At 42.2% G+C, this 26,832-nt stretch overlaps 1 protein-coding gene across 39 annotated transcripts in view; it reads right to left on the bottom strand.

The window, feature by feature from the left end:
* Positions 1-25,758, bottom strand: part of SIPA1L1 (signal induced proliferation associated 1 like 1) — a 359,658-nt gene extending 333,900 nt beyond the window's left edge. For 6 of the 39 annotated variants that reach the window (XM_070249980.1, XM_023628023.2, XM_070249968.1 and 3 more), the window contains exon 1: positions 24,602-25,425. The gene's annotated coding sequence lies outside the window, so the exon portion shown is untranslated. Of the gene's footprint in view, positions 1-19,218; positions 19,418-23,251; positions 23,334-24,601; positions 25,479-25,588 lie in introns of those variants that run through there. The other 33 variants (XM_070249959.1, XM_070249977.1, XM_070249961.1 and 30 more) reach the window with 18 other exon arrangements.
* Between the last annotated feature and the right edge of the window lie 1,074 nt (positions 25,759-26,832).

Genomic DNA, 26,832 nt, shown 5'->3' with positions numbered 1-26,832 from the left:
AAACCCCTTTCTTTGCTAGAGAAGATAGCAGGAAAAAGGAGTGAATTACTCTGAACTCCTTCTTGTTAAAATTAAACAGTAAGTCTAGCTTCTTCTTATTCCCCATCTTGTTTTATAGACTGCAAGCTAATTTGCATATGCTTTATTAAAGTTGAACATAAATGCACTTTATGATATAGCAAGTCCACTCTTGGATATATATTGAATAGAAGTGCATACCCATGTGCACCTCAACAGATATACAAAAAGGGCATAATAGCCAAAAACTGAAAACAGAAACTCAAATGCCCATCAAGAGAATATATAAAATAGTTGTACATCCATACAACGGAAAACTATAGAGCAACGAAAATGAACTATAGCTACAAGCAACACGTGGATAAATTTTACATGTGAAGCAAAAGAAACCAAGCACAAACGAAAACAAGCTGTATGATCCCATTTCTACAAATTTCAAAAGTATGTGAAAATTAATCTATGGTATCAGAAGTCAAAAGAGAGGTTCCCTTTAGGGAAGAAGGATAGTGACTGCACAGAGTCATAAGAGGGCTTCTCGGGGGGTACTGCTAAAAATGTTCTCTTTCTTGATCCTGCAAGGTGGTTACACGTGCATATTCATTTTCTGATAATTTACTGAACTGCATATTTATGACTCTGCATTTGACGTGTATTATACTTCCAAAAAGTTTTTTAAAATCATTGTGATAATTTCAATTTTTTTCCTATAAGCCATAAGTCATCCTAGGTATAACCTTTCTAAAACATTTGCAGCCATTCAGCCTATACTGTTTTCATGCTTACTCTGTGCCCTTTTCTCCGTTGTACACCACTGAAAGTCTGGCTTTCTAAGAAAGTAAAAAGACAACCTACCGAATAGAAGAAAAATTTTGCAAATCATGTATCTGATAAAAGATTTGTATCTAGAGTATATTAAGAACTCTTACAACTCAGGAAGACAACTCAATTATAAAATGGGCAGAGCATCTGAATAGATATTTCTCCAAAGATGATATACAAATGACCAATAAACACATGAATGATGCTCAACATCATTGGTTATTAAGAAAATGCAAATCAAATCCACAATGAGATACCACTTCACACCCATTAGGATTGCTAAAATAAAAGCCAAACAGTACAGCACCAGGTGTTGGCAACGATGTGGACAAACTGGAACCTTTATATACTGTTGGTGGGAATGTAAAAGGGTACAACTCCCTTGGAAAACAGTCTGGCAGTTCCTCAAAACGTTAAACACAGAATTACTATCTAAGTCAGCAATTTCACTCATACAGGCAGATACCCAAGAGAAACGAAAACATATGTGCACACAAAAACTTAAACGTGAATAGCAGCATTATTCTTAAGACCCAAAAAGTGAAAACAACCCCAGTGTCCGTCAACTGATGGAGAAACAAAATGTTATACATTCACACAATGGAACATTACTCTGCAATAAAAATCCAGTACTGATACACGCTACAACATGTATGAACCTTGAAAACACTACGCTAAGTGAAAGACAGTCACAAAAGACCACATATTATATGATTCCATTCATATGAAACATCCAGAACAGGCAAATCTATAGAGACGGAAAGTAGATTAAGAGTTGCTTAGGTCTAGGGGGATGCATAAGGGGCTTAAGCTAAAGGGCATGGGGTTTCTTTTTGAGGTGATGAAGATGTTCTAAAATTGACTGTAGTGATGGTTGCACATAGCTGTGAATACACTAAAAACCAGTGAATTGTGCACTTTAAATGGACTAATTATATGGTATATGAATTATATATCAATAAAGCTGTCATTTTTTTTTAAATCTGGCTTCTTCTGCAATGGCCCTAAACAGCTGTGCTGACTTCTTCAGAAACGGGTTCCATTTTTGCTCATCAGCAGGATTTGGAATCATATAATCACAACTTTTATTTCTTGGAGCTTCCCACCCGTTGGAGGAAATCCTACGCCTTTACAGTTCTCCTAGCCTCGGAGGGGCACTATCTTTTCTCTGAACTTTGTGAAATCTCTTCCTAAAAATTTATGCCATAAGACACTCTTCCATAATGACAAAACCCCAAGACAAAATGGCCGCTTTCGCCCAAAGTTCTCAGCATGATCAGTTTGTCAAAATTCCCATCTTCTACCTTCTAAAAATAGAATTACCAATAAGTTAAGGACTTATCAGATGTCTCCATTGATAGGGTCAAGATTTCCACAAATATGCAGATAGCTGAAACGCATGGTTTATAAACTACCTTATCTTTGTGCCAGAGGTGAGCTTATACAAATTTATTCCGGGATGCATTTAGGGTTAGGGTCTGGGAATACAAAGTTGCAAAAGACACAGCCCTGGCCTTCAAGGTCTAAGGAGAGAAGCAAACAGAGAAGAATAATTTTAATATATTTTGACAAAACTCCCCCACTTCCCTCTATTCTGATACTTTAAAAGTGAGTTCTAATTTTCTGTTACTCGTCAGTCAATTTGGCTTGATCTCGTGAGAATGGATGCTGCCTTTGAATGTCAAGGACTGAACACAGCAGAGCTTCAACAAACTGTTGACTGAATACATGAATGAAAAAGCATGAGTATGCAAGGAGAACCAAGTATATTCTAATAAGTACCCACCCTGCCCTCTTAACCTCTGCTCACTGTTAGAAATCCCAGCCACACCTGGCCATAGTACAGGCCTTACTGAGGCTAGCGGGTAGCAAATTAAGCCAGGAAAACACCCAAGGTGATTCCTCCCTCTGCCCCCTTTTCTCTCCCCCACCTAAGCTCTTAGCTTTCCTACCCCCAGCCTTCCCCCATCTGGCCACCCAGGGGAAAACGTTCAGGATGACCTTTCAAAGACAACTACAGATGAGATGGCATTTTCCTGTGTATCACAGATGAAATTTATTTTACAAATCCAAGAACCCACTATTATAACCCAAATGAAATGTATGTTTCCATCAGGGTCTTTAAAAATCCAAGGGAAAAAGACTCGGAAAACTGACAAGCTAGGAGGGCTTGTAAGAAGGAAAGATGGGTAACTGCCACCTATGGGACATCTATTACATGCTAGGCACTGTGTGTGCTGCCATACAACTGCCATCATCATAAGGGCTCCCATCTTTTGGTACTGAGTCCAAACTGTAGGAAGGGCATCACATTCATTGTCTCTTTTCATCCTGACAATAACCCTGTGAGTTAATAAGCATCATCACCGTGCCCTTTTTAAAAAAGAAGACAGAGGTTGAGGAATTACCTGAGGCCACACTGGTAGGATGGAACCCAGTCTCCAGTCCCAAGGCCTGTGTGTGCCACTGCCACTTACCATGAAACACTATGTAACACGGACAAGCAACTTTGCCTCTAAATTCATTCTCTAAATCTAAACTATAAAAATGAGGAAAATTCCTTCCTCAAAGGTTGGTTATGAAAATTAAATGAGACAATTTATCCCAAAATGTGCTAGTACATAACAGACCCTCAAAAATAAAACTGTTTTGGGGCCAGCTCGGTGGCACAGTGGTTAAGTTTAAGCTCTCTGCTTTGGTGGCCCATGGGTTTGCAGGTTTAGATCCCAGGTATGGACCTACACACCACTTGTCATGCCATGCTGTGGCGGTGTCCCATATACAAAGTACAGGAAGACTGGTACAGATGTTAGCTCAGGGCTAATCTTCCTCACAAAAAAGATAAATAAAATAAAATAAAACTGTTTCTTTTCTTGCTTCCCCTGTTACGAACTCTTCTGGCCTTAAACCATGGGCACACAGTGGACATACTATAATTCCTGAATCATCTCTCACATCCCGTCCTAGAGGGTAGGCTCTGTCTTACTCATCTAGAAGAGGTTAAAATGAAATTAATGTTTGAGAAAAGCACCTGGAATGCCAGCTACCATCTTACAAAGTTTTAGAACACAACACACCTGTAACTCAGGAACTCTTCACAGAGAAATCTAAGGTGAAGGCTGCTCTTGGTTTTGCTCCCCAATGCTTTCTTCCTGAGAAACCCCAGACACCCCTTCCCTAAGGCCGCTGCATTCGACATCACTGTCTCCCACGGTGGAAACACTGCCGTTTCCCGGGGCCTCTTTTCCTTCTCCCCACTACCACCTTAAAGCCCTCTTTTACCAGACAGATCTCTCAGTTTTGCTTGTTTTTACAAGCCACTTTAAAAGAGATTAGGAAACACGAAAACATGAATGGTGATCATCCTTGGGTGCTAGAATAACAGATGATTTTTTTCTTCTTTTTCATACTTTCTTATATTTTCCAAATTTTCCACAAAGCCTTATGCAATGCTTTTATGATAAAAAAGAAAAAAAAGAAAGAAAGAAAGAAAACAATACATTTAAGTGATTTCCTTCATCTCGTGCTGGACAGTTTCCTCTGCTCTTCCTGAGTTCCCTGATGTGCCAGAAGCATCTTGAGAACAGGACTGCTAAATTATCTGCACCACAATCAGCACCATACCTCATCCAAACAGGGGCTTGGCACAGAACAGCTCAATAAGCATCTGTTTGAGTGAATGATGAATATTCAGGTAATTTTTAGAAATGGACTTTGTTGACTGACGGTGGGTGGACCAGCACCAACATATGAATGTGGCATGTCCTTAATGGACTTAGATTATTGTAGTTACATATTGTTATTAAAAAGGTAGCTGTCCAACAATCAAAGCAACCTGAAGACAAGGCGAACTAACTCAAGGCGATTCCTTGCTGCAGTGGTAAACCAAGAACAGGATGGTGAGTAGATCCAAGGTCCTTGTGCATCTTGCTATAAACGAGCGCATCGGGAACTGAACTCGTTCAATAATCTCAGGGCCCTGTGCTCCATTTACAAGGCACATCACGGCCCTCGTAGTCCACCAAAGTTTACCAATACTCTTTAAAACTAACCTTTGTTCTTAAGATTAAATAATAAGCCTAAACACTAAAGCAAACCGGGATTAAGATAAAACCATCCCAGTCATGTTATTACACCACCAAAAATCCTTATCTAAAAAACCAAAGCTGAAAATGTTGAGGATTGATTTAATATGAAAGAGAAGTCTCAAATATTTGGTTTGGAGAAATGACCTGAACACAAAGTTTAAACAGGGGGATACTGGATTCAATAAACATACAAAGCCAACAACTCAATACAAAAGTTAAGGTGGAAAAAATCTCCTTTTTCACCGTGACCTAAGTTAACTAAATTAACTTTCACTAGTGACTTCAATTCTGTTTGATTAATTGAATGTTTCCCAGAAGCATACTTGATTGCCAGGATTGATCTTTCACCTGTTTTTGTATTTCCAATTAACTTCAGTTCCATCAACCTTTCTTCAAAAATCTATATATTTCTAATATGCCTCCAGACTCTTAAAAGACACTTATTTCACAACAAAGCAGATGCTGACTTGATGACAGCATCATAATTTTAGGGCAACAGGAGGAAGTCAATGACATGATGACAACTTCACAGCAGAACCCATGCTGCAAGATGAGAAAGAAAGAAGCTCACCAGAAAATAAATTTCTCACGTTTCCCGTCTTGCCTTCGGTTGGGAAGCAAAGTGAAGGTGTTCTTACTAGAAAAAAATTCTGTGGTCATTACAAACTCTGTGAAGATGTATGTTTATTTCACCACAGCGGTAAACATTTACATTTCTTCTAGCTATTTGTACTAGAAATATTTGCCACCCCAGGCCTTGAACGTCTCTGGCAGGTGTGGGCCCAATGTGAGGGTCTTTCCCACATCTCAGTAAGTTCAGTTGGCCAGAGAGAACATTCAACGATAGCCATTACCTTGACTCCACTGGAAGGGAGAAAATGAAATACATTATCCAAGAATTTTCCCTCAGAGTCTGAGATTCCTGCTCTTCTTCACCTCCTAAAAGTTCACTCATCTACCACCTAATTTTTCTCAGTGAAGCCAGCAATAGGAGGAGGTGAGAGAAATTAAAAGAAAAGACGTCACTCCTGTGTAAACCATGCCTGAGTCCCCTGGAAAAATGCAAACAGATGGGAGTCTGAAAAAGAGACAAGCCACTTAACCTTTCTAAGCTCTAGTTTCGTAGTCTGTTAAATGCTGACAATATCTATTTCACAGGAATTCCACGAGAATAAAATGAGATGGTACAAGTAAAGAACCTATTATAGAACTAAGTCACTGGTGGAGTTCTGTGAAAGATATTTATGACCATTACTAACTGAGCACTGTGGAGGTCACCTTAACAGGCCAAAGTCCTATGGCAGATACAGGAAAAGAAAGCACCAGATGAGACACATCCCAGTTCTGAAAAATCCAGATCATCACTTAAGATATAAAAACAGTCCCCGAATCTCCACTGTGGCACGACAAGGATGAATGATAAACTACATACCACGCTTAAAAATTCTCCCAGCAAGACCAGCCTTCCACTGGAGAAATGGGTGGAGAGCTTCCATCATCAGCGTGGCATAGTATTTAAAACAAATTATAAGCTTAACTAACAGGGTGATGGTCATAGCTACATTATTATATGCAGACAGCCTTCCTGGCATTCCCAACAATAAAATAAATTCTATGCACACAGTCAAAACACGCCTGCAACTACTCTAGTCCTAGTGGATGACTGCACTAGACAACTCTTCAACTCGGTGGCTGCTGCAATATATGTTAATATAAGAAGAAATTCTATAACAGGAACTCAACACCCTGGCTCCCACTCAGAGTCCTAAAGTCTATGTTGCAGGCTTGTTATAAAGATAAGCAATAATGTGACACAAAGTGCCTGGCACACTGGGTACTCAATAAATATTAGCCAATGTTAATTTTATTACTAGGAAGCAACACAGTCAAAAGTTGAATCTGTAATGAAGCAACTGCAGATACAGTGGCTCACTTTCAACGAAGAAATTAAGATGTATGAAAACAACTGAATAAAGAATATAGTAACAAGCCTTACATCAAGGAGCAAACCAGTAGACAGCAGCTTAATCCTTTATCACCCAAGAATGAATGCCAATGTGCCCATTCCTCCAGGGCAAATAAGCGTACAAAATGAGAAATGGTCCCTATCCTCAAAGCATCTACATCTACCTAAGAAGAAATCACATGGTTTCACCCATCTGTCTGCATTCCCTCCTTCAGTCTAGGTCCTATGAAGGCAAAACCCACAACTTTACATTGCTGCGCAACACAGGCAACTCAATAAAAGTTTGCTAAACAAATGAGACATTCACGGGATCTCAGGACTAAAAGTGTTATCTGACTCAAAAGTTTCTAAGCAGGCTTCACAGACTGCTCAACCTGAACTTTCCAAAAACTGAGAATCTGTGTACTTAAGACACTCCCCAGATGATTCTGCTACTCCATGGAGACTGAGAACCACTAATCTCATTGCACTCCCATGAACTGTCTGAATGGCCTTTACAATGACCCCGTCCAGAATGATCCAGTCCATGCATGAGATGGAGAATGCAGCCTGTCATATCTACATGCAGCTCCACTAGAAAAGTCCTTCCTGATGCTCATTCCAGTATCTGTGTTTACTCATTGTTCTACCCTGTGGGGTCTGAGAAGGCAAGGGTAATCTCCCCTCCTTTCATACGACAGACTTTCAACTCTTGTGACAAGGGGTGACGTCCCTTCTCAGTCTTCTCCAGGTTAAACATCCTTGATGAACTATGCGCTAATTATTTAATGCTAAGCTCTTTAAGCATACAACACAGTACAGTAGCATTTCGGAGAAAGGAGAATTCAAGGTGCGTTAGAGTAACCAGAAAGACGTCAATGAAGAAGGTGGGCCCTGAAGGATGAGAAAGATACAGATAAAACTAGAGTTCAGGGGCTGGTATTGCATCAGAGGGGAAAAGGGAGACAAGATAATGGTAAGCAGCGTGACATACAGGGAAGGGGATAAGACAGATAAAGCTATGGGTGAGGAACTTAGATTTCACATCCGTTCTGAATTGAATAGAACTAAAATCAATAAGGAACAAAGGCTCAAAGGAAGTCAGAATAGTTGGGAAGAGAAGAGAGAAGAGGCCGAGCATATGAATACAAAGACACAGTCCTGGAGAGGCCAAAGAAATCAGATAAACAGGAAAGAAGAAACCCCAGAGAAAGGTCCTAAAAGCAAGTAAGACAGTGTGAGTTTGATGTGGGCCAGTACCGGAGCCACTTCAGTTCCTCCAGGGTGGAACGTGTACTAAGTGGTCCATCAGAAAGAATCATCAGAGAGGATGGCCTGGAGGCTGGGGCAGCAGGAACCAAGGTGGCCAGAGAGGAGACTGCTCCAGCCACCTAGATAAAAAGGTCAAGGGTCTGTTCTAAGATAATGGCAATAAAACTAAGAGGAAAAGCTGAAAACAAGAATTAATTCAAAAGGGATAAAAATGGCAGGACTTGGTCCCAGACCAGACCAGAGGCAGAAGAAAGGGAAGACTCAGAGATCCTTCTAAGAGGTATCTGAAAACCTCACAGAAGAAGCAGGCAATGCTCAGGCCAGGAGGGGTCAGACAAGTGTCAATCACGTGCTCTGAGTACATCTGTGCATTGGTACCAGGGTGGCTTTTTTGTTCATGAAAACTTCCAAGTTCACTCCCTGCTCCACAAACACACACAGCAACTGGCAGTTTTGCTGTTTTCTCTGGTCCCGGCACAGGCTGTGGTTTCTGGATCAGCAGACAAGGAATATCTGGTTTTGAACCCAAAATCTGTAACATCACCACCAAAGTTCAAGTGCTTTGACAGAGCTAGGTGTAAGAAGCCAGTCACAAAAGACCACATACTGTATGATCCCGTTTGTATGAACCATCCAGAAGAGGCAAATCTATAGTAGAAAGTAGATTAGCAGTGGCCCAGGGCTGGGGGCAGGGAGGTGGGGTGGAGTTGGGGAGAAAGGGGGAAGGATGCCGATGGGGTTGGAGTTTCTTTTTGGGGTGATGAAGATGTTCTAAAATTGTTTATGGAGATGGTTACACAACTCTATGAATGTACTAAAAACTACTGACTTGTACACTTCAAATGGGAGAACTGTATTGTAACAATTATGACTCAATAAAGATGTTATACAAAAAAAGAAAACCTTAGGAGTGTATAAATAGGCACTGTGACTTCAGAAACTTAGAGAATATCCTCCTGATACAAATGATTATTAGACTCAATTCAAATAAAAAGCCATTAGACGATTTCGAAAATCCCGAAGGATTTAAGTCTAAGTAAGCTGTATTCCTTCTAGGAGGAAAAAAATTAATCAAGGAAAAAACAGAGATTCAAATATATAGACCCCTTTCAAATTATTTCTTACAATTGATCTAAATGTTCTAATAGGTACTTCAAAAGGAAAGACAAAGGCTTGGGGTTTTTTTCAGACAATCATGTCAAGTGATATTATACTGGATACTTATAGTTCACTTTCTTAAAGGCTGAAATAAAATAATGTATAGTAAGCCAATTTAGTGAAAAGCAAAAGATTATGTAACTTAACAATTACTGAGCAGATGGGTAAACTTATCTTATAAATTTGAGGACCCGACAAAAACTCTAACATAGAGAGATGTCCTCTTGCTTGAAAAGATACCAGAGAACTACCCAAATAATTTCTGCCTCCACAACATCCACTAAAAAACATCATTCCTGTTCCCCTGATGACTTCCCTCATCATTAAAGCCATTATGGCTCTTTCCAGTGAACACCTAGAATACTTACTTAGAGTTCCCAACTGTCAGTGATTCATCAACATGAGTCACTCACTACATGTGTCAGGCCCTTAAAGGGTGCCTTTACCTTCTCTTTCTAAATCACCAGAGAACCTGCAATTGGGCACATAGGGCCGATGCCCAATGGAAATCTTGTGGACGGATGATGAAAGCAGGAGGGCAGTGAAGAAACAGCAGTGGTGTTTCTGTTCAAACTGTCTTATGGAATTGGAGAACCAAGAACCACCACCAGATCTTGTGAATGAAGATGTTCCTAAACCAACATCCAACTGTTGAGAAGGTGTCAATTCTGAGCAAATACCGTATTTCAAGGATACAACCATTTACTACTACCTCTATAGAAAGTTAAATTCAAAATACCATTGATTTGGGGCCGGCCCAGTGGTGCAGTGGTTAAGTGCACACGTTCCGCTTCGGTGGCCCAGGGTTCACTGGTTCGGATTCCAGGTTCGGACATGGCACCACTTGGCAAGCCATGCTGTGGTAGGCGTTCCACATATAAAGTAGAGGAAGATGGGCACGGATGTTAGCTCAGCGCTAGTCTTCCTCAGCAAAAAGAGGAGGATTGGCAGCAGTTAGCTCAGGGCTAATCTTCCTCAAAAAAAAAAAAAAAGTACCATTGATTGAAATATAAGACTGATGCTTTCAACATTTTTACTTGGATCTTAAATTTTAATTCAGTGGGTTCAAATATATATTTAACATACTACACTTGCTTATAACAAAATTTTAAGCAATCAAAAAACCTAGGAAAATACAAATACGTATTCTGAATGAAGAAACATGAAGAGTGGTTTCCCTAATAAATTTGACCTATTAGATACTATTTCTTAACTGATTCAAGTTACGGAAAGCCTAAAATAATAAAGACTTTGACAAAGGAAACAGCCGTTTTTTTCTACTACAATATCCTCCCACCTAAATAAAATTACCTTGGCCTGAAGCTATGTTTATTAAGGGGCAAGTGTGGCGCCAAATGGCCATGTAGTACCCCAGTGGCTCCAGACAAAATGAAGCTCTTTGACACCCTGGAGGGAACCAAAATACCAAGCTCTCCCAGAAGCTGCCCAGGAATTGCAGAAGGGATCAAAGAGAAAGCTTTTCCACCTATTCAGAGAGAAAACCAGCCTCTGGAGGACAAATGCCAACTTTCCGCAATACGTTCTGGCCTATGAGTTAAGTAGTTCAAAAGAGACCACAAAGTATTTAAGATGATAACCAGTCTACTTTCCAGAAATAATACCACTGCTACAGGACATAACTTTAGAAGCTTTACCTTTTTATTTCTCATTTGATCTCAAGAATTCTGAGACGGGCAAATATTTTCCCCATTTCACAGATGAGAAATTTGAAACTCATGAAGACTAAGAGATCGGCCTAGCTGCCAACCTGACTTCTCCACTTGCATGTCAACTAGCATCTCATCCCCAACCTGTACAAATCAGCTCTTAATTCCCCACCCAAACCTGCTCCTCCAGTCTTCCCCATTTCAATAAATGGCACCTCCATTATTCCAGTTGCTCAGGCCAAAAACCTTGGTGTTATCCTTGACTCCAAGGACACTTCTTTCACTCCATGACATCTCACTCTTCAGTGAATCATGGTAGCTCCACTTGAGACATGTCCAGAATCCAGCCACTTATCACCACTGCTGCTATCACCACATCTCACCTAGATTATTGCTAGAACCCCGTAATACCTCCTTGTTTCCACCTTTGCCCTGTTCTTCATTCTATTCTCTACACAACAGAGTTTTGTCCTTTAAAAATATGTCAGATCGAAACCCTTTGTACAAAACCCTCTGGTGGCTTCCCATCCACTCAGAGTTGTTCACGGCTATATATCCAAGATGAGAACAGTATCTGCCATCTAGAAGGTGCTCAGTGAATACTGCTGATTAGTAAATGAAAGAAAAACGGCCAAAGTCACAGAGCGAGGACTACACAAATCTTCCACTATTCTTTGATAAGGAGACCAGATTTACAACAGCCAAAAATCCACAGGAGAGAAAATTCTTCAATTTTATTTTGCATAACTAAATTTTATAACACACAATCAATACTATGTTGAATTTCTAACAACAAATTAAAATGAAAATGTCATTTTATAAAGCTATGAAATCTCACACTAGCTTATATGAACATCACACATTTGGCAGCATGGGCAATTACTAGTTTAATTATCACCGCACTGGTACTCAGATCTTCAGTGTGACTCTTCTGCATTCAGTGATATGATGTCACAGTATCTCAAGACTACCGCACATGTGGCTGGCCCCGTGGGCAAGTGGTTAAGTTCGCGTGCTCTGCTTTGGCGGCCCAGGGTTTCGCTGGTTCGGATCCTGGGTGCTGACATGGCACCGCTCGTCAGGCACATTGAGGTGGCATCCCACATGCCACAACTAGAAGGACCTACAACTAAAAAATATATAACTATATACTGGGGGGATTCGGGGAGAAAAAAAGCAGAAAACAAAAAGACTACCGCAGGCATAAAGGACAAAGGCTCTAAGAGATTCGGAACCAAGTACCTAGAAGAAAGGGTGATAGGCATTTCTGAATCTCCCACACTGGCACTACACCAACCATCTGAAAGAGGAATTAAGTTTCTAAATGTTACATGTAACAGCAGAAAGGTTAGATTCAGAATTGTCTCCTGCCAAAATTACAAGGAAAGACTCTCAGAGTTGAGTTAAAATGTTGACTGTTTTCAGATCAGAGTGAGACTAATGCTAACATTATCCATCATTACAGAATTTTCTCACAAAAATGTTTTAGAGCTAAAAACAAAAACTCTAAATTTCTCTTTATTCAGTTCTTTCAAAAAACACTTCTACTATCTCCACAAAAGCCCTAAATCAGGGCCAGCCCGGTGGTGCAGCAGTTAAGTTCACACGTTCTGCTTCTCGGTGGCTCGGGGTTCACCAGTTCGGATCCCAGGTGCGCACATGGCACCACTTGGCAAAGCCATGCTGTGGCAGGCGTCCCACATATAAAGTAGAGGAAGATGGGCATGGATGTTAGCTCAGGGCCAGTCTTCCTCAGCAAAAAGAGGAGGATTGGCAGTAGTTAGCTCAGGGCTAATCTTCCTCAAAAAAAAAAAAAAAAAGCCCTACATCTCTTTAAGTCACAATAATAAATGCACAGAATTTTAATAGTTGGCCTTAAAGGAAACTTAATTCAACCCTCAACTTCCTTCCTTTTACAAGTGAAAAGATTACTTGGTAGATAATAAGTGAATGAAGAAGACTTGTTAAATGAACAATCAAATGAATAAAGAAATGAATGAAGATCTAAAAAGGGTGCCTGACTCTTTTAGGATCTGACAATTAATGGAAAAATTCAGGATTAGCCAAAATTAGCTTTCTAGATTCTCCTGGAGCCGGCATGGAAGTAGAGGAAACTGAGATTTGAGCCAAACTTGGCTTTCTAGAGTCTCCTGGAGTGTGCATGGAAGTGGAGGAAACCAAGATTTGAAAACCTGATCTGGGTCCTCAGGAAAACCTTAACCAAAATTCGTTAAAGCCAGTTTCCTTTAGCTCTTAGAAAAGTGCTTGATAACATAAATTTTGCCAAGACCCATCTTCTTGGAAACCAAAAGGCAGAACTGTCCAGTGTTTCTTTCTTCCTCTATACAAAGAATATTTAATATAGCACTATTTTCATAATAAACAACTACAGTTGTTTTGCATCAGAAGTAAAACAGGCCTTTGACTAAAGAAAAATCCAACTAGATAAGGGGAATAGAACCCGAAAAGAACCACATCAATCGCAAGCAGAGCTTCAGCCACAGGAAAGCAGGAGCCAGTGAGGCAGCCACCAGCCCCTGGCATACAGTGGGAGTCAATAAATACTCACGGGATAGAAGAGTAAGTTACTCCCTAGAGATTCACCCACACAGGCATGAATTTATTTGGTCACTATTTAAACAAATCTTTACTACAGTCCTACTATATGCAAGCATACTACATTTTGCTCCATAGAAATTCTACCAAATATCCCTTCAAGTAATACAGCCAACCACAGTTATCCCCACAGTTTTAAGAAGGTGAGAAAGCATGTCTTAAGTAGCCTAAATCACTTACTAAAGCAGCCACTTAATTTGCTCTTCTGGCTCCAATCTCTCGCCTTCACTTCATCCTACACAACCCAGCCAGGTTAATTTTCTGTTCTTTGCACATCCTAGACAATGAAACAGCACTGTGGCTAAGTATTCTAGCTCTGTATGTGACTCACTGCTATTCAACGAGCACATATGGAAAATCAGAAACTACTGAATTGAAATAGGAAAGGCAATACAGTGTCAAGGAAAAAATAGCACGCAAGAATTCTTACAATAACTGATACCACTGAAAATCTTGAGATTACTACTAGAGGCTTTCATTAAACAACTCCCTTGAGCACTGTGGTACAACTGACCCAGATGGTTTTGGGTATTTATACCCACTGGGGTACACATACAATCTTCACGATCAATTCAGGGTCCACTGGCTTTCCCAAGCCTCTGGACTCAGTATCTGTGATAGTGCTTTACAAACCAGGAAGTGCTAGACACACAGCTCTGGCTAAACTAGTTGCCAATCGATAGCCTTGCATACATTCTGCCATTTAAATCACCTTACCGCCTTTAAGTGCGACTAATCCCCTCAAAAAAATGAAAAAATTTTAAATTGTTTTCCCTATTGTCAATTTCCCTATTACTTCTCTGTTACTCAACACCTCGAATCTATAGCATAAATTAAAAGTAAGTGCAATTCATACTTCCTAATTTCAAAATATATTACAAAGCTAACGTAACCAAAACAGTGTAGTACTGGAATAAAGACAAACAGACTAACGGAACAGAACAGAGCACTCAGATATAAGGCCTCACACATATGGTCAATTGATCTTCAACAAAGGTGCCAAGACCGCTCTGTAGGAAAAGGACAGTCTTCAGCAAATGGTGTTGAGAAAACTGGATGTCCACATGTGAAAGAATGAAGTTAGACCCTTATCTTATGCCATATACAAAAATTAACTCAAAACAGATTAAAGACCTAACATAAGAACTAGAACTATAAAACTTCTAGAAGAAAACGTAGGGGGAAATCTTCATGACACTGGATTTGGCAATGATTTCTTGGATATGATGCCAAAAGCATAGGCAACAAAAGCAAAAATAGACAAATGGGGAGCCAGCCTAGTGGCATGGTGGTTGAGTTCGTGCACTCTGCTTCAGCAGCCTGGGGTTCACAGGTTCGGATCTAGGCGCGGACCCACACACCGTTGATCAAGCCATGCTGTGGCAGCATCCCACATACAAAATAGAGGAAGACTGACACACATGTTAGCTCAGGGACAATATTCCTCAAGCAAAAAAAAGAGGAAGACTGGCAACAGATGTTAGCTCTGAGCCAATCTTCCCTACCAAAAAAAAAAAAAAAAAGACAAATGGGACTACATCAAATTTAAAAACGTTTGTGCATCAATAGAGTGAAAAATTAACCTACAGAACAGGAGAAAATATTTGTAAATCATATATCTGATGAAGTTAATATCCAGAATATATAAAGAACTCCTACAACTCAACAACAAAAAATCAAATAACGTGATTGAAAAATGGGCAAAAGACTTGAATAGACAACTTTCCAAAGATGATATACAAATGGCCAACAGGTATATGAAATATGCACAACATCACTTATCATCAGAGAAATACAAATCAAAACCATAAAATATAACCTCACACACATTAGGATGGCTATCAAAAAAACAGAAAGAAGCGTTTACAAGGATGTGGAGAAATTGTAAACTTTGTGCATGCTGGTAGGAATGTAAAACCACTATGGTTTTACAACCACTATGAAAAATAATATGGAGATTACTCAAAAAATTAAAAAGAGAACTACCATATGATCCAGCAATCCGACTTCTGGGTATATATCCAAAAGCAAAGTTTCAAAGATATATTTGTATACCCATGTTTACAGCAGGATTATTCACATTAGCCAAGAGGTGGAAGCAACCCGAATGTCCACCAATGGATGCATGGATAAACAAAATGTGGAACATATGTACAATGGAATATTATTGAGCCTTAAAAGAGAAGGAAATCTTGTCACATGCCAACATGTATGAACCTTGAGGACATTATGCTAAGTGAAATAAGCCAGTCATGAAAAGACAAATACAGGCATACCTTGAAGATACGGAGGGTTCAGTTCCAGACCATCGCAATAAAGTGAGTATCCCAGTACAGTGACTCACCCAAATTTTCTGGTTTCCCAGTGCACATAAAAGTTATGTCTACACTATACTGTAGTTGATGAAGCGTGCAATAGCATTATGTCTAAAAAGTAACGTACATACCTTAAATTAAAAATACTTCATTGCTAAAAAATGCTAACCATCATCTGAGCCATCAGTGAGTTGTAATCTTTTTGCTGGTGGAGGGTCTTCCCTTGGTGTTGACGGCTGCTGACTGATCACAGTGGTGACTGCTGAAGGCTGGGATGACTGTGGCAAGTTCTTAAAACAAGACAACAAACAAGTCTGCCTTGGTTGACTCTCCTTCATGAATGATTTCTCTGCAGCATGTGATGCTCTTTGACAGCACGTTACCCACAACAGAACTTCTTTCAAAACTGGAGTCAATCCTCTCAAACCCTGGACGCTGCTTTATCAACTAAGTTTATGTCATATTCTAAATCCTTTGTTGTCATTTCAATAATCTTCACGGCCTCTTCACCAGCAGTAGATTCCACCTCAAGAAACCTGTGTTTGCTCATCCGTAAGAAGCAACTCCTCATTCATTTAAGTTTTATCATGAGGTTGCAGTCATGCAGTCACAGCTTCAGGCCTCACTTTCAATTCTAGTCCTCTTGCTATTTCCACCACATCTGCATTAACTTCCTCCACTGAAGTCTTGCACCCCTCAAAATCACTCATGAGGGTTGGAATCGACTTCTTCCAAACTCCTGTTAATGTTGCTATTTTGACCTCTTCCCATGAACCATGAATGTTCTCAACGGCATCTAGAACAGTGAATCCTTTCAAAAGGTTTACAACTGACTTCGCTCAGATCTATCAGAGGAACCACTATCCATGGCAGCTACAGCCTTATGAAACATATTTCTTAAATAATAAGACTGGAAAGTCAAAATTAGTCCTTGATCCGTGGGCTGCAGAATGGATGTTGTGTTAGCAATCAGGAAAACAACATCAATCTCACTGGACGTCTCCATCAGAGCTCTTGAGTGATCAGGCGCATTGTCAGTGAGCAGTAATATTTTGAAAGGAATCTTTTTTTTCTGAGCAGTAGGTCTCAAGAGCAGGCTTAAAATATTCAGTAAACCATGCTGTAAGAGCACAGGCAGAGTAGATTCAGCATAATTCTTAAAGACCCTAGGATTTTTGGAATGGCAAATGAGCAGTGGCTTCAACTTAAAGTCACCAGCTGCATTAGCTGCTAACAAGAGAGTCAGCCTGTCCTTTGAAGCTTTGAAGCCAGGCATGGACTTCTCCTCTCTAGCTATGAAAGTCCTACATGGCATCTTCTTCCAATACAAAGCTGTTTCATCTACTCTGAAAACCTGTTGTTTAGTGTAGCCATCCTCCTTAATGATCTTAGCTAGATCTTCTGGAGAACTTGCTGCAGCTTCCACACCAGCATCTGCTGCTTCACCTGCACTTTTATGTCATGGATACAGCTTCTTTCCTTAAGCCTCATGAGCCAACTCTGCTGGCTTCAAACTTTTCTTCTGTAGCGTCCTCACCTCTCTCAGCCTTCACAGAATTGAAGAGAGTGAGGGCCTTGCTCTGGATTAGGCTTTGGCTTAAGGGAATGTTGTGGCTGGTTTGATCTTCTATCCAGACCGCTAAGACTTACTCCACATCAGCAATAAGGCTGTTTCACTTTCTCATCATTTGTGTGTTCACTGGAGTAGCACTTTCAATTTCCTTCAAGAACTTTCCCTTTGCGTTCACAACTTGACTAACGATAGAATCATAACATCAAAGATCACTGATCACCATAACAAACATAATAATAATGAAAAAGTTTGAAATATTGCAACAATTAACAAAATATAACACAGAGACAGGAAGTGAACAAACACTGTTGGAAAACTAGTGAGCTAGATGGGCTCAACGCAGGACCGTCTCCAACCTTCAATCTGTAAAAAGTGCAGTATCTGTGGCCCAATAAAACCAGTTACACCTGTACCGAACGACTCCACTTATACGAAGTATCTAAAGCAGTGAAATTCACAGAAACAGAAAGTAGAATGGGGGTAGCCAGGGATAGTGTATAGTTTCAGATTTGCAAGATGAAGAAGTTCTAGAAATCTGATTCACAACAATGTGAATATACTTAACACTACTGAACTGAACACTTAAAAATGGTTAAGATGGTAAATTTTATGTTTTTTACCACAATAAAAAAATTAAGTGCTAACATACAATTCCAAATTGAATTTACATGTTCTACCCCGACTGCAGGAATCTAAGCAGGCTGACCCTTTTAGCTGTTGGCAGTCATTTCTAGATTTTTTCCAAGTTGTCTTTTTTAATCAATAGGACTGTACATAGGATCAGAGCCTCTCCTTTTCACCCATCCAAAATGAAGTTTCCGTAACCCCCAGTCAGCTGCTGTCTGGTTTAAACCCACTACTTGCCTGCCTCACTGCCAAGGATAGATCCAGAAATGATATAAAAGCCATTCAGTTCTCAACTGGGTGGGGGAGAAGCATAACAGAATCACCTACTGAGTTTCCTCAAATCCCCCTGATATCGATCATGCTCCCCCAGAGAAAAGCCCAGAGTTCTGCCATCTTCCGTGCTCTCCACCAAAGCACTCAACTGCTCCTCCAAACACACATCCTACCAAAACCGCCGAAAACCCCTATTTTAAAACACTACCTTGAAAATGGCCTTAAGAACAATCCCACCAAATGCAATTATTAGGCTGAGGTTCTTGAACTTTTAATAAGCCTTTTCTGTGAATCCTATAACTCTCCATAACCTATCATTTATCGGCCGAAACATTATATTTTGTTATGCAATTACTATTCCTCATTTCCCATTACAAAAGATCAGCACGAAGATCCTAATTAAGAAAATTAAGTAACACTGAGACTCTTCGAAGAATTACAGGCATTTCCCAAACTGGAAAAGAGACAAGGGTTAAGAACCACATTCTGTGTCAGCCGGGGCAAGCCTTCCCAACAGCTTTCCTAAGGGCCCACTCTGAGCCAGGAGTCTAAACCCCATTCATCCCCACCCCAAACACGATACACACAGAGCTCACTCTCTTTGCACATGAAATACCAGCTCCTGAGAAGTCAGATGCTGGCAAAACATATTGGCAGAACCTTCTGAGGTCTTCATTGGAGCAGCCAGAAGAATAACCCAGTAAGAGGGAGCAGTTAAATCAACTACACTTAACATCATTTCAAGAGTAAGAACACGTGTTTTGGAGGTCTTCAAAAGAAAAGCAGTATGGTTCCAACAAGTCACAAACTTACACTTCTTGCAAAGATATGGGAAAATACTGCTTACCAGTTTTTCCCTAGGTACACACAGGTGAAGGAAGCAGTAAAAGTTAGTCAAATAGGTGAAAATTTTAGAAGCTTCCATTAATTTATGATCATCTATCTCATAGGCATCTTCTTATAAGTACTCTCTCTTCTTGAAGGCGTGAGACACCGTAGTTCGCTTATCAGCTGCTTCTCTGAGCTCATCAAGAACTGAAAAGAAACTTGAAAAACCAAAGAGTCAATCAATTCTGGGAACTAAGACTGTTAAAGGAAATGCGAGGTGCTCACAGTGTATCAAACTAGAACAGCTATCTAGGCAAATAATTTAGAACACGAAAAAAATGAATTACAGAAAGACAGGAGAGGAGCCAAAGGAAAAGATACCAATCATAGTCAAGGCTTGATTATAGGAACACGATCACTCAGCACCAAGCCCTCTGCTTTGTATTTCTCGACAGCTTTCTTCTGAGTACCTCAGAACCCACTCTAAAAGGAAGCAAGACGCAGAACCACAAAAACTAATCAATGACTATAGCTGTAGCTCTGGTAAAAGGCTTTGTGGAAACAGAAAAGAGGAATAACCCAAGTTAACGCTCATGTCTGCGAAATTCATTTAACCTGGACCTGCTCTGGAGGAGGAGGGAGAAGGAAGCCAGCGGCTGCCGAGGCTGGATGCCTGTCTGCTCCAGTTGCCTCTGAGTGACCCCTGTGTTTGTGCAAACCAGCAGCCCTCCCACTCCAAGCCAGGTTCTCCAGCAAGCATGCATTCTCCTCCTGCCTCTCCTGCGCTGAAAAACGGGAAATCTAACATTATGTAATTGCCCGTTTCCCACAATTTAAAGTTAGGCATACTACAGTCCTAATTAGAGGGAGAACTTGGTGCAACAGGACAAGTAACAAATTAGAAATCTACAGGCTGAAAATCCTCATCCCAGACCTCTGGAGGGAAAGGGACCAGCTTCGCCTGACTCTCTGGCACACCCATCAAGGCACTGCTATTTATGAAGCTCCAACAAAGACTAAAGAAACCCGTGACATTCCTCCGTGTCATTTTGGTGTCATCTCTCTAGATCTTCAAGAAAACACTCACTTTCTCTTCCAACAGGGATTACCTTACTCTCCCCAGGCCAGAATAAAGAAAATAAGAGGTGGACTGTCACAGCTTCCTCTACTCTCAAAATACAGACCCCAATGGACTGACTTGCCCCCATGATCACAAACCACGTCAAACTCATGTTATTTCATCTGTCCTTCAAGTCGTCTGTGTTTAAGAAGTCCAAAGCCGAGGGAATCATTCCCAGGTTGCTATGACTCACTGCACAGCCCACCAAAAAAAATAAACAAGCTATCATCTAGAATTATTAACTCATATATAACTTTTGGAAAACAAAGTGCCACCTAAGTGCGTGGCTGCATTTTCCTTTTTCTTTCCTCAGGTAGGCACAGAAAAAAATGAAAAGCAAACATCCAATGAGGCCAATTTATTTCCCACACCAAAAAAGGAGAAGTGCAGTAGCTAGAAGGCTGGATTGTCACTCTCAAGTGACAATGGAACACCCGTATTTTAACTAGCACCGTATATGGAACAAGACACGAACTTTTGTGTGAGCACTAAAAGAACAACATAAGGCTTAACCCTCCCCGGAAAAGGGAGAGCCCCTCACCTCAAGGGCGGTCACCCAAACGACAGGGATGTTTCTTCTCTCCTGGCTCAGATTACACAGTGGAAGGCAGGATGGTGCGATACCAATCAGTCATTTTCAACAGGAAGCTCCTTCCACCTGACCCTTCCCCCCCCCCACCCCGTTACTGGTCACCCTTACATGTAGCTGTGGGAGAAGGTCTGAAAGTTGCCACTATCCCAGAAATAAAGAAGCTACAACTACTTTCTTTTAAAAATGGAAAATGAGCTTAAGAAGGGAAGAAAATGGTAAACCACAACAAATTAAGCTTGGCTTCTCTAAGGAACGTTCAAGTATATTACGCTCTGAGTTAATAAAGATTCCTTAAAAAAAAAAAAAGCATACAGGCACTACCATGTACATACTTTAACTCATAATTTCTTTTTCCATAACTTTGTAATTTGAGTAACTCTAAAGTTAGTCACGAAACACTACATCAATGCTGTTTTCATAGCTTTTCAATCTTAATGGAAATTTTGTTTGTTTCCATAAGTTTTGCTGCTTCTCATTTTAGACATTTAATAAATGCTGAACGCACAAGGGTTGGGGGAGCAAACAGATTTTAACACATAGATTCTAAAGTAGAAAAAAATCCAGGAAACAAAGGAATATAGTTAAGTCTCAAAACCTGCCTTCCAGTCACCACCTGATCACTAACTAGTTCTTCTAAAACCTTCCTCAAATCACTTCGACTTTCTGGGCTTCAGTTTCCTCATCTGTCAAATGAGGAGGAAGATGGGCCAAATGATTTATGCTCCAAATAACCTTCTAGCTCCAACAGTCTATGAATCAGTTCATCGGAAAGTAAGAAAATGCAACTTCAAATAAGATGATATGCTTTGCAAAGTACTTCCATACACATATTCTCATTAACTTTTGCAGCAAAGCTGGGAAGCAAGTATCGTGCCCATCTCTGCAGAAAAAGACAGTTTTTCAGAAAAAGGTTCAATTATTTTTTAAGACCCTATAGTGGAAAACTTGAAACCCAGACACTCTGAAGGCAGATACTAGGCTCCATTATTTTATTTTTATTTTTTTTAAAGATTTTATTTTTTCCCTTTTTCTCCCCAAGCCCCCCGGTACATAGTTGTATATTCTTAGTTGTGGGTCCTTCGAGCTGTGGCAGGTGGGACGCTGCCTCAGCGTGGTTTGATGAGCAGTGCCATGTCTGCGCCCAGGATTCGAACCAACAAAACACTGGGCCGCCTGCAGCGGAGCGTGCGAACTCAACCACTCGGCCTCGGAGCCAGCCCCTAGGGTCCATTATTTTAAAAATTAACTTAAATAAGTTAACAATAAAAAATAACTGATTGTCTGCTACACAGAACCTTTATGGGGGCATCAGGGTATCAGGACACAAAACCAGGAAAGGTCACTACAAATGGCCCCAGTGGACTGTCAGGTCCATGTGACCAGGAACACACTTTCACTCACCACTGGAATCACAGAACCCAAAAGCACGCCTCCCACACAGAGGCACTCAATAAAGGCCGTCTGACCACCACAAATTTCAAAAGGTTACAAATATAGTGATGTTATAGAGGAAAAAATTTTTCTGAGTTTGAGACATGAACTTCCGTGATTTGAGTCAAAAGAAAGAAAGAAGCATGCTATATCAGAGCTCGAGCCCTCCGTTATGGGAATGAGTCTATTTGTGTTCCTCAGAGAAAGTCCAGCTTGGTCAGTGAACCAAAAGGCTCAAATCTGAGATGTCACTTGAAAATCTTCAGGATATTCGTCCTTCATGTGTGCACTGATGTGGACCAATAGAAATGACCACACGACTAGGAGGACTGATAGGAAACACAACTTTGCCCTAAAGTGAAAAGATTCAAGGATTCTTTACTCCTATACTGTTCTACCTCTCCTCACGCTCCTGCCTCACAGCTCAGAGACAGAAAAACAACTATTTACTGAAAAATTCAAACTGCAAATACACATCTCAACTCATACTCAACCAAGACTCCTCCAAAGTCTACAAAACCCCAATTTCCAAGCAATCTTCAATCTATGGCTTCAAGAAAGTTACTAGAAGGTGTTTTTAAAAAGTTGTTAAAAAAAAAAAAATCAAGGAGGGGGAGGAGAGGAGGGCTGTAAATTACACATATAATCAAAGCAAAAGCAAAGTAAATACGAAAGGCAGAAAACAGTGAAAGGAAAGAGTTAAAAGAAACTCAATACGAAATTTCAATGAGATGCTTTGAAATTCTTTCAAGGCTCAAGTCAACCCAGCCCTGGAATCCTACGATGAAGTCACAACTAACACAACTAACCCTGCCTGACTTCAGACACAGAAAGTTCACTGCACCAGAATTGCAATCTCCAACTCCAGCAGCAACCAGGCACTACAGAGAAGCTAACAGCAACACCTACTGTCTGTCTTGAGCCACTCGCCGAACTCGTTCTCTCAGTCAGCTGGAGAAGTCTAATGACAGTCAACTTCACGAGTCCTTTACTTAAGCATAATGAGATAAGAAAATAAGTTGTCAGCCACATAAAACCATTCATTCCCCCCAAATCTCTTATTCTGCCCCTAACCATTTAGGTGCAAATCCTCACCCAAATCATTTTAAATGCATTGTTAATTGCTAGTATATATGCTTAGTATAAATACTTTATTCCATGGGAAAAATGTTTTCATATTAATATTCTCATTAATAACTGGTATGTCATCTAATAGTTGGACGCATCAGTGACCATAAACTGCTTTCTGTAAACCTTTTATTTGAGCCTACTGCTGTCACCACTGTTCTACATTATTCCCATCAGCTTTTTTTCCCCTTCATCCTGGTAAAGGTGGCTTAATTGCAGCTTTCAGAAAAATGAAAAAGGGCAAGGTGAAAGTCGTTAAATCAGGCTTATACAGAAATTAATACTGTTACTAAACTGGCCGCAGAGAATGATTGTACAGGACTTAAACTTGTCGTTTTCCAAAAGATTAAGTCAGAGAATTTTTGCCTTGGATGATTATTCCATATGAGAAAACAAGAGAAAGTTGACACAACTCCCACAGAGTACCAGTATAAAAACAATGGCTTTAAGAATCTGAGTCAGAGTTTCAACATGAAAGGTCTGCTTTATAGAGGAAACGCCAACCCCAGTTCATCCAGATAGACCTGGAACCTGATGAAAGTCGACACCTTCACTCTGAAATTTGCATCGCATCACTGGCTTCCAGTTTAGAAATACTGTCGTTTAGCAGGTAGTAAGAATTTCAGCGAAGGCTGCGTCTAAAGTACTCGTCATGAAAATAAAATCTATAAGGTAAACGCAGTCTAGGAGCCATCAGTGCCCAAACGCTCCCCTTGAAATATATATACCAACTACCCGATTAAACATCTTCCTTGAAAGTGAGCCATCTCCCTTGTCTCTAGATTTTCCACACAATGAAATTTCAACCTGTCCACCACAATTACTTGTCCGCCTAGAAATGCCGTGGAGTGATAGGGAGCCTCGCATATTTCCTTTAAGGTCAGGAGAGAAGTTGAAAACAGACGGGGCGAAGGAGGAAAAGTTCTTTTTGCAGGACCCTCACGCGTCCCCAGCCCTTTCGAGGTTTACTTGCTCCAAGGAAAGCAGGTTAAAGCATCCCAGACTTTCACTCCACTAAGACCCCCAGGAGAGAAACTAACCACCCGCGGCCACCGAGCTGCTCTTCTCCCTCTCCGGAGAGTAAACCTCTCGGCCTGTCCCTTCCACCAGCACAGCCTGCAAAGCGCTCACCCAGGTGACTGAAGGGGAAGGGTCGCCCGATGGAGATGAGAGCGGTGGGGTGGGCGCAGCCACCCCGACGGGAGCGCGGGTCTCCCGGCTTCTCGCACAGGCGCCTGGCCCCGGGTTGTGCAGATTCGGATTCCGAGATGCGTGCGCGCGCGCCAGGCGCTGTGCAGCCTGGACTCACCCCCGCGGGGCTGCGCTATCAGCACGCCACCAAATCGGAAATCAAACTTTGACCGGCCTCCGGGTGTCCTGCTCCGGGCCCTGGACCCAATCCCCGGCCAGAAAGGGAGGGGGGGCTGTCAACAGTCCTGCACCCGTGCTCCCCTGCCCGGCCCCGAGGCACGGGGGCCACTTACCGCTGGGCCCGGCCTCCGGGTGCCGCCGCGCGTCCGGGGCGCGTCCGCCGCGCGCTCTCCCTGGGGAGAAAGAGAAACCGTGTAGACGGTCGGCGCGCGCTCCTCGCCGCCTCCTCTGCGGAGAACGGCAGGCAGCGAGGCCGGGCCGGGGCGGGCGCCGAACGCAGGGGGGTCCGGGGAGGCGGGGGCGGAATGTGCCCAACTCCGGAGCCTGGCTCCGAGGGGGACCCGGAATGCAGGCTGGAGAGCTGCCGGTGGGGGCCGCGCTCCTGGCAAAGTGGGGCGGCGGAGGTGCCCCCGTCCCCCCGGCATCAACTATTGTCTGGGCGCCCGGGTCTCCGCTCGCGCCGCCTCCGAGGCTCAGCGCCCCCCATTCCGCCCGCCTGCCCCCAGGAGAAAGAGCGGAGGGGGCGGCCGGCGCGGAGAGCGAGCGCGACGCGGCTGCGAGTCCAGGGTCCGGAGGTCGGAGGTGGGCGCGGGGGAAAGGGGAGGTGCGTGCCGAGTGGGGGAGGGGACAGGTAACTGCAGAAGGGGGCGGAAGGCCCGGGAGGACCCGTGGGGGGAGGAAATGGGGAGGGAGCCAGGGAGGCGGGAGAGGATGAAGTGGCTCGGGGGCGGCCTCTGAAGCCCAGACCTGGCCCTCCCCGGGGACCCTCCTCCCAGACTCGGCGCCGCACTGACTTTTTCGCTCACTCGCTCACGCACGCACTGAACTCCCTCACAAAGTTGCCGGCGGTGGCGGCGCCGCACTCGCCCTTCCCTCCCCTCCCCTCCCCGCCCCATTCCTTCCCCTCCTTCCCTCCCTCCCGCCCCAAGTCTCGGGTGAGATCACTGCTGGGCCGCTGAGCGCGGCGCGCAAATCTCGCGAGAGAAGCGGCAGCGCAGCCCCGCCGGCGGGGGAAGTGGAAGGACTCGGAGGAAGGTGGGGGACCGTGGAACTCCTAGTTGCTATGACGATGGCAAAGCCCTGGATTCCTGTCTCCTGCAGAGAGCAGAGGCAGCAGACGTGGGTGCAGTTTTCAACCTGCCCCCTCCCTTGCCTGGCCCTCTAATGGTGGGGAAAGCGAGAGCTAGAAGCGTAAGGAGGATTTTTAAACCTGTTCGAGAAGTTAGCTGTAGAAGACCGGCGTCATGATATCTGGCCCAATTTGGCAAATGAGGCTAATTGAGTTTTTTTTTTTTCAGATGTTCTGGGGCAGATTTCTGCAATAGAAGCCAGCGCAAATCTGTACCAAATTCCTACTGTATATTCAGTTTTTCAACCTTCCCGTCTAAGCTCATCCCCAACCCCCACTCCATACGCTCCCTCTCTCCTCCTCCCCCGCCCCACCTTCCCATCACCACCACCACCAGACTGGGCTCCTTGAGGATCTGCCTTATTCATTTTCGCATTCTCAGCGCCTCCACAGGCTTGGTACACAGTAGGTATTTACTTAAGGTCTGTTGGGGAAAAAAGTGAACGCAGCAGTCTGTACGTGTCCTCAGCACTTCCCTTTCCCTCTGTAGAGTACTTAGGCTTAGAATATGTTTGTGCTCCACAGTCATGTTTTTTACTCTGTTACTATCCTCCCATTTCTGTTCACACAGAATGTGTCTGTTTTTCAATAGTTATAATCCCTCTTTTCTCCATCTTTGTCTTATAAAAACTCTATAGAGAGGGGGCTTTTAAAAAAAAACCATTAAGCTTTTTCAGACGCCTGCATACCTGCTCCAAAATACTGTTAAGGATCAAGGTGAAATCTTTTCAGCCCCTTCCTTTAACTGTAGAAACTTGTCTTTGGAGGCATTATATAGTTACTGCCTGAATAAAATGGATACAGTGAATACAAGTTAAGCTTAAACTATAGCTTTCAAAATGGAAGAGTAAAAATAGATTCC

The sequence above is a fragment of the Equus caballus genome, chromosome 24, assembly GCF_041296265.1.
Source record: "Equus caballus isolate H_3958 breed thoroughbred chromosome 24, TB-T2T, whole genome shotgun sequence".
NCBI classification, from domain to species: Eukaryota; Metazoa; Chordata; class Mammalia; order Perissodactyla; family Equidae; genus Equus; species Equus caballus.
This window is presented reverse-complemented; position numbering and strand designations above follow the sequence as displayed.